The sequence below is a fragment of the Phyllostomus discolor genome, chromosome 11, assembly GCF_004126475.2.
Source record: "Phyllostomus discolor isolate MPI-MPIP mPhyDis1 chromosome 11, mPhyDis1.pri.v3, whole genome shotgun sequence".
Taxonomy (NCBI): Eukaryota; Metazoa; Chordata; class Mammalia; order Chiroptera; family Phyllostomidae; genus Phyllostomus; species Phyllostomus discolor.
Window position 1 is genome coordinate 19990059 of NC_040913.2, and position 9125 is coordinate 19999183.

The 9125-nt window shown below is 42.2% G+C and overlaps 1 protein-coding gene across 5 annotated transcripts in view; it reads right to left on the reverse strand.

The window, feature by feature from the left end:
- Positions 1–267, reverse strand: part of SCEL (sciellin) — a 101827-nt gene extending 101560 nt beyond the window's left edge. For 4 of the 5 annotated variants that reach the window (XM_036011254.1, XM_036011255.1, XM_036011253.1 and 1 more), the window contains exon 1: positions 119–266. The gene's annotated coding sequence lies outside the window, so the exon portion shown is untranslated. Of the gene's footprint in view, positions 1–118 lie in introns of all 5 variants that reach the window. The other variant, XM_036011256.1, reaches the window with a different exon arrangement.
- Positions 268–9125: the final 8858 nt, after the last annotated feature.

Sequence of the window (9125 nt, forward strand, 5' to 3'; positions counted from 1 at the left end):
TGGAAAAAAGACAAAGTTAATACAGTAAGTTCTCATTTTCATCATTTGCTTAGAAAACAGAGAAAGTTATGCAGGTGAAAGCAGACATCCTTATGTTTGCAGATATAATTCAACTCACCTCTCTTGAGCAGAAAACCAGGACTTTTTGTCTGAACAGCCGACAGCGATTCCCCAGGTGGGTCCAGCTGAAAGCGATGTGTGTGCCTGGAGTTGACTGAGTCTGGTTTCCACCTCCACCTGACTGTGTTAATGAACAGTCAGAGGCTTCTCCCTCAGTGTCTGAGTCATTCAGGCAGGGAGGATGTGGGTGGTGTGAAACAGGGTGTCACCTTGTATAAATACCAATTCAATTAAAACAGGCTCTCTCACGGACCCACCATCTTTGTTTGGTGAATTCTTCCTATAATTTATGGCCTTGTTTGGCCAAAAAAACACCCAGACAAATAAAAAAAAAAGTGTTGCTGTTATTGCTCTTTTAACTGCTATCAATAACACACACACAACTATATCACTGATAAGGTGGCATAGTACCCAACCCATTTTGGATTCTTTTTGGAAAAGAAAAAAGAAAAAACTCATGGTAGGGGAAATTTCTATCTGCTCATGGTACCCAAAGGCTGGGGTACAGATATACCCACAGGAAGTACATCACTCAGAGGAACCAAGATCCTTAAAGACAGAAAAGTCCTTTGGAACCCTGAGATCAGAAAATGTGAGAGGAGTCTGTTCCACAAATTCTACACAGGGAGTGTTTTGTAAAACTCTCAGAGGGAAAATATATTCTGAAATATAAGAATTCCAATCCTTTGATTATTTCTCCATGCACAATAATGTGGAAAGAATGCTTAAAACTTCTTTCCCATCTGAGGGGCAGCAGCAGACTCCACCTGCCCCTGAACAGAAACTCAGCACCTGCTTCTGGTGAGGAAGGAACAGCGCGGGAGGGGGGTCCTAACACACAGGTTCTGGAACACACCTTCCGTCACGGCCGCAGAGGCCATAAAGGGGCTCAGCACATCTGGAGCATTGCTGAGAGAAGCCGGGTAATTAGAATTTCCTGGGTCATCTTTATTAATCTGTCACACCAGCAATCAACCCATCCTCCCAGCTTTAAGACAGCTCCTGAAAATGACAGTTCAGCTGAACTATAGTCACAGAAGTGACTATAACAAGAAGTAGAAAGATTCAGATTGGAAGTCACAGAAGTTGCAGTGTGCAGCCACTGTGAACTAGGACATCAGCTCTTTAAGGCACCCTTATTTTCGGCTGAAGGATTCGAAAATCCAAAACGGAAAATGTCCTTCAAAGTAACATGCATACGTGTGTGTATGTTTATTCAGCCTTTTTATGGAATTTTATGTGTGCAAAATATGATAGGAATATGTTCTAAATTTCTGCAATGCCCATAAATGTTGGCTGGATTGAGGCTGGATGTTAATACTACAGATGACAAAATTAAAACACCAAGGTATGATGTGGCTGAACTAAAAAAATAAATTAAAAGTTATATTCAGCATTCATTTGGCCAAATGAAGGGCTAACACAGTTTCAGAGCTGACTTGTAGGGACAGGTAGTGACTTCCATTATAGGGAATGTTTAAATGTATGGTTCTCTTCTTCATAAAATATAGAACCAGAAAAATAAGTTTTTACCAGGTAATGAAGTAAAATGCACTGCATTTAAGTCTTCTGAGCTTTTAAGCAATTATTTCTGTGCATAATTGAGGGTTTCTCTTATTTTTCGTACCAGGAACCCACACCACTAAACCACACCAGTGTCCTTTTATTTGGAACCAAATCTTTGATTCCAAAAAAGAGCTAGTTCTAAATGCTCGGGGAAAATTCAGACCTTATCACTAAAAAGGCATTCAGCAAAAAATATGCCTCAAGTTAAGAATTTCAGAGTGTGAAGAGGTCAGTCAAGAATGTGCATGGGTGTGGAGGTGGCCAAATAGGTTTGGCCTTGGTTTCACTCGGGCCTTGAACTAGGAAGCCTTGAGCATACTTAGCATAACTTGACTCCACCACGCCTATTTCACTGTGAGTGTCGGAGTTCCTGAGGTCTGTTTGGAGCATGCGCTCCTAGGCCTGGGATGGCACATGGTATTTTTGGTTGGTCCTGCTGAGTGCTGGCTGCCCTGGAGATACCATGAGGTTTGTAGGACAGATTCGGACTTCCCGGGGAGAGTGCCATGGTTAGTTAGCGGTGTCTGACAGCACTCCCAGACAGGGAAGTGTTGGCTGACCCTGTCTCCTGACACAGGACAGTGCTTTTTCTATGTGTTGGATCCAATGAAACAACCTGTCAGAAAAGGGCACTTATCCCTATAAAATAATGAATATAGAAAAATGTATATAACACTGTGAATGTGCCAGGCATTTTTCTAACTGCTTGTCATACATTAAGTTAACAATTGTTATTAAATGGTTGTTCCCTCCTGCTATGGTCTGCATGTTTGTGGTCACTCATGCCCTGACAAATCCATATTGAAATCCTGACCCCCAAAGATGATGGTATGGGGAGGGGAGGCCTTTGGGAAGTGCTTAGGTCAAGTGGGTAGAGCCCTCATGAATGAGATGAGTGTCCTTATAAAAGACCCTACAGAGTCCCTTCCACCATGGGAGGACACAGCAAGAAGCTGCTGCTGTGAATGAGGACCGGGGCCCTCACCCAAGCATGCTGGCACCCTGGTGTCAGATTTGCAGCCTCCAGAACGTGAGAATCAAACTTCTGTTGTTTCTAAGCTGCCTCGTCCATGGTATATTGTTAAAGCAACTGGAATGGACTAAGATACCTCCTCACCCCAGAAAGATTCCAAAAGTGATGCTGAAAATGCAAAAAAAAAAAAAATAGTGATAGAGCAAATCAGCATCTCTAACTACCAGTATTGGGCTGGGCCTTTTTGAGGGGTTGAAAGATAGAGGGTTCCCAATGGTCCTCCTAGGTGGAGAAAGCATATGGAATGTGCATGTTAAAACAAGAATATGTCATTATGGGGATAATTACAGAACCATTTCTCTTTGGCTGAGAGTAGATGGATGCCAGAATTCATGAATTACTGTCAGCGCTGCTAGAGCTGGTGCATTGCTTCATTCGCGTCAACGGCACCACCGTGAAGCAGGTGCAGAGCACAGCAGAGCACAGCAGAGAGCCCACAGGAGACGAGAATCCATTGTCTGTGCAGACCCGCTATTCACTATGGCAAATCTCTTGCCCCTTCGCCCATGGCTTCCTTGGTGCAGTAAGACTGATGAGATCAATCTCTTCACCAACTGGACAGGTCACAGTGAGGATATCAGGTGTCTTAAACCAGGACCTCAAACCTGTGCTCCATCCAGCAACATCAGGAGGAACCAAGAAGACTTAGGCCAGAGTTCCTAGCTTTCTGAGTCTTCTTCATGCTTCAAACAGGCAACTAACTACTCTTGCCCAATGAAATAGGCCAAGATTAGGCATGGCTGGTGATGATTAAAATGATGATAATAAAAATAACAATAACAACACAACAATAGTTTAAGTATGTGCCAATCACTGCTGTGTGCACTACATGTATTATTTCACTTGATCCTCACAAAATCCCTACTCTCCAAGGACCTGTTATTATATCTATGACAGAGATAAGAAAACAAAGGTGTAAGGTCACACAGTGATGAAGTAGATGTGTCCAAAATTCCAGTCTAGACAAGCTGGCTGCAGAGACCGCATTCTTGGACAGGAAGCTCTTTCATCTCTCCAAAGCACCAGAAAGAACAGGCACTTGAATCAGGAGACTGTGGCCAGGCTACAGGGTGAGCTAAATTTATAGCAGGCCTGAGCCCTGACTATTAGGTGACAGAAAAGAACAGTGGCTTTTAGCAGAAAACATATGTAATGTGCATAAATATATGTACCTATATCCCTCATAGCACCAAAAGTAATATATCATAGCCTATGTACATTGAATCACAACATCAGACCACAGAATGACCTGGAATCGCTTCAGAATTTAGGGTCCTTTATGCATAGTGTAAATCTCACTCACTAATTTTTTTTACTTTTTTACTTTTAAATAAAATTTTTTATAACTCCAGTTGTTGATGATTTCATGAAAGAATTGTTTATAATTATTGTATTTTACTTTTAATTTTTAAGTGGGGGAAGGGAGGGAGAAAAAGACAGAGAGAAACTTTGATGCAAGAGGGAACCATCAATCAGTTGCCTCCTCCCATTGCCTTTCATGGAATTGAGCTGGTGACCTTTGGGTTTGCAGGGCGATGTACAACCAACTGAGCCACACAGGACAGGGTTTAAAACAGACTATTTTTAGAGTAGTTTCAGGATTATAGCAAAATGGAAAGTAAGGTACAGAGATTTCCCTTATGCACCTGGCTTCACACACACATCTCCTTTATTATCAACATCTCCCACACAGTGGTACATTTATTGTATCTGATGGACTTGCACTGACATATCATAATCACCCAATGTCCACAATTTCTACCAGGCTGTCACTTTTGGTGGTTTTAACCATTTTATGGGTCATAAAAAACCATTTGATGGGTTTTTATGAATGTATGACATGTATCTGCCATTATAGTATCGTGCAGAGTAGTTTCCCGCCCTAAAAACCCTCTGTGGTCTGCCTAGTCATCCCTCCCTACTCCCAGCGCCTGGCAACTACGGACCTTTCACAGTCTCCACAGTTCTGTCTTTTCCAGAGTATCATAGAGCTGGAATCAGATAGCATGTAGCTTTTTCGGAATGGCTTCCTTCACTTTGTGTATTGCATTTAAGTTTCCTCCACATCTTTCATGGCTTAATAGCATCTCCCTTTTTAGTGCTGAATAATACTCCATTGTCTTGGTATGCCACAGCTTACTTATTTATTTACCTAACGAAGGTCATCTGGCTGCTGCCAAGTCTTCGCAATTTTTATGAATAAAGTTTTATATAACCATCTATATGCAGTTTTTTAAAAAAATTTATGCAATATTTTGAATCAGTCATTTATTTATATTTTTCAGAAATTTAAAGTATAAAAAGGAATACAATAAAAGTCTTTCTCTCCCTCTAAACTTCAGTCTCAAAATAAAAAGCAATTATTAGTTTCATCTGGGTCTTTCCAGAGACATTTATATGTATACAAGCAAATGTAATATATGGTTATTTCCTCCATTTTTACACTATTGCTTGCATGTTACACTGTTTTGAACCTTGCTTTTTTTCCTGTCACATTATATCCTGAAGATCTTTCTGTATTGTGTTTTTCACAGCTGCTTGGCATTCCACAGCATGGGTATTTCACAACCTATGTCATTAATATTAACGGATAGTCCCATCATTTCCAAGGTTTGCTAATACACAATGCTGCAGTGAGTAACACTGTGAACAAACATTTGACACGTGTAGTCTCTGTAGGGTCAATTCTGAGAGATACACTTGCTGGATCCAAGGATTTGTACATTTTAACTTTGGTAGATAAATATTACCAAATTGTCCTCTGTAATGGATTTACCAGTTTATTCCTCCTATTTGCATTTGTTTCTTTCATCATGTGTTCATTTAACAAATACTAGGCACCCAATATGCTTCTAGAACTGTTTCAGTCCCAAGGGACAGAAAAATCAGGGAGGCCTGGTGCTTGCTCTCCATGAATTCACCGTGTTTAGGGAGACAGATGAATCAAACAGCTGTAACACAGCAGAACAGAGTGGTACAGAGTAATGTTCAAGCATGGGTAAGGACAGTAGAGAGACTAAGAATTCCACCTGGGCTGTGGAGGTGATGTGGACTGAGTTTTAAAGTTTGAGTGGACACTAATTAGATGGTCACGAGGAAAAAGGGCCATTGGTCCACTCTGCCTTCCTGGATCCTCTTCTTAACATCTTCCAGGTTTCTGCTTATGAATGTAGGTCATGGTTTGGCAATCTGAGCAATCACCGATCTCTCCAATCAGTGGGAGAAGCAGGAGCAGAAATATAATGGAGTAGGCAGGGCTAGGGCTCGCTGCCAAACTCTCCTCAGCAGTGCCAGTGTTGACGAATCCTGCTTGAAAGGTTTTCCACTCATTCTTACGCCCCACCAAACCAGCACGTTTGCTGCCCAGCAGTACTCAGGGGGCTATGTGTCTCCATTTTCCTAGTCTCACAGCTAGAGAAACATGTGACACAGCAAACATACCCTAATCCTCCTGGCCACATGTGAAAATAAACAATTCCACAAAGATCAGAAGAATTGCTCTTTCTTCCACTGAAAAATAACTTAGAATTGCAAATCTAATTTTATAATTAAAGTCTTACTTTTAAATCTAGATAGTTATATCATAATTCAATCATCATTTCTGATTTTTTTCACTTTGCAGGCAGTTTTTCCACTTTGCACTAGTCTCTTCATCACTAAATATTTTATAGACTAGACCTTTTAATTTGTCCTTATTCTATCTAAATACATAGCACGGTTCTTGACTCAGAATAGCACTTAGTACTAGCTCTTTAATGAAGGAATAATGATCATTAACGGTAAGTGTGCACACACAAAGGGTATTCACTGTTTGCCAAAACTCTGGTTTATCTGTTTTAGAAATCTGTTTTTCTTATCAGACCTTTCTATCCCTGGCTAATGAATAGACTCTAATAGCCTGAACTAAAGACCATAAAATCAGCTCTTCAACTCACCATAACATTCAGTGTTCTCTTAAAACAAGAGATTTCTCTAGATTATATATGGAAATTGCTCAAATAACAATGACCATAGCTGAATTTATTGCCCAAGGTTGAAACCTCCTCCCTCACCCTCTTCACATCCACACCCAGTTAAACGGCCACTTGCCCATTATTGTCGACTCCAAATACCTCCTAATTCAGTCTAACCCTCCCCTTCCCGTTGACTCCCACCGCCCCTTCTTTGGTTCCAACCTCATCATCGTAAGGGAACACTTCTCCAAACGCCTGCAAACTGGTCTTTTCCCTGGTCAAACCTTTCCCCTACTGTGTCAGCCCCTCTCAGGCTGCAAAGATCAGAGGTCGATAGAAGCACACTGACAGTGGCAGTTCAACAGGGAAGACCCACACTCCCCAAAACGACAATACCTAGAACTCTGCAGCTTATTGCAGGGAAGAGATGCAACGTAGCAATCACTTTAGAGAGGAGCATCACATATAAAGGCTGTCTCTTACAGCAAAGGGTCAGCGAAGCCACTTGCAAGCTCCAGTTGCCTTCTCTCAAAGGTGTTTTTGCAGGATGCGCTTTCTCTCTCAGATCAAGAACCTCTACATTTATATGAAAAGATGAACAGTAAGAAAGAAAGGGAGAAGGAAGAAGAAAGAAAGAGAAAGAGAGAAGGAAGAAAGGAAGGAGGGAAGGAGGGAGGGAGGGAATAAAATAAAATGGGCAAAAAGAAAATTGTGGGAAAAGTCTAGGATATTTTGTATCTTTCAATTGGTAGAAAAATGTCTGAATCATGCATATGACCCCAAATCAGGCCAATTAAAGTTTTCACCTCATGAAAAAAAGGAAAAAAAAGAAAAAGAAAAAAAAGAACCACTGACTTGTGAACAGAACACCCAAATGGAAGCTCAGCTGGAATTCCTAACACCCTGCTGGTCACATACGCACATTCCTGCAACGCGACCAGGCCTTCTGAAGTCTCCCCAGACACAAGCCTTCAGTCTCACCGCTACCCACAAACAATGCTGACAAACCGTCCTGAAACTCTAGGGCTCACGGTTACAAAGCAACACTGTAAGTTGGTGTGCTTCAGATCGGAGCTGTGCGTATTTATTTCTTCTTTCTGTAGAATGACCGAGACTGCTGGACTTAACCCTCACAGCACAGGAGGTTCAGTGTAAAGATTCAGGGGACTGAAAGGAAGACAGGATGCAGTGTCAGCAGCCTTTCTGAGAAATTAAGTATTTCCTGCTGGTTACTTTGCAAAAGCAACACAAACTGTTTGGTACAACTCTGGGCGGCTAATAGCACCTCCACGAGTCTCCTTACCATGACTCAGTTCCCCTACCTCTGACTCTCTTCCTGCTTCTTCTCTCCAACATGGTACCAGTTTAACACAGTCTCCACGCATAGCAGTTTAAATCCCCTGAGAGAGATCTGTCTGAGTTGGTCAGCCACCATCCCACCCTCAGTTCCCGTAGGTAGAAGTCTGTACGGGCCCATCTCTGGAGCTGCTGGTGAGCCATAAGAGGACGGTTTTTCTCGGACACCCACCTTACATCAGCCAGCGGTGACCAAAGCACCAGCGCTGCACAGTTTCCCTAAGCCTTGCACACACTCAGCAGTGGGTTCCAGGCATAGCACACAGCAACTTACTACTGTCTCCCTAGTAAAGACACGGCTGAACATGAGTTTTCCAACACAAATGCCATCATGTCACTCCCCAGCTTCAAACTCATTGGAACTTCCCCTATGCCTCCTAAAATTTAAACACCTTATATCCATATAGGATGGACTACATTGTCTAATGCAGCAGACACTAACCACGTGTGGCTATTTAAACTTCAAGTAACCAAATTATAATTAAATAAATAAATGTTAAAATTATGTTCTATAGTCGTACAAGCCACATTGCAAATACCATACCGGACAGAACAGACAGGATAAGCAGGAGGTTGATCTTGCTGCCTCTTAAAGCTACTTTCGACGGTTCCAGGGTCATCGCCCACCTCCTCCCCCGTGCACCCTCACGTAAATGCTCTCACCACATAAAAATCCTCGCTGTTGCCCAAACATACTATACAGCTCAGGCCTTTAATATTTGTCCTTACGCCATTTTTGTGACCCGGAATATCCTTGCCTCTTGTGCATCTGGTAATGTCTTATTCACCTTTAAAGCCCAGCAAGCACATAGCCTGCTCTGTGAAGATTTTCCTACCCTCTCATACCCCAATGACAGGCAGGTACCCCCTTCCTTTCTGCTCCAAGGAGAGTCTGTATGCACTTATTACAGCATTTAACTGCATATGTGATAAACTGGTTGTACCCAGTGTACCACACACACTTCTAGAAGACCTTCAGAGTGAACACAGTGTGGCTAGAGCATAAGAGCACACAACTTGGGTGCCACATGGCGCCTGCCAGTGACTACTTGCACAACCTTGTGCTAGTCATTTAGCTCCCCTTGTCTTGGTTTCCT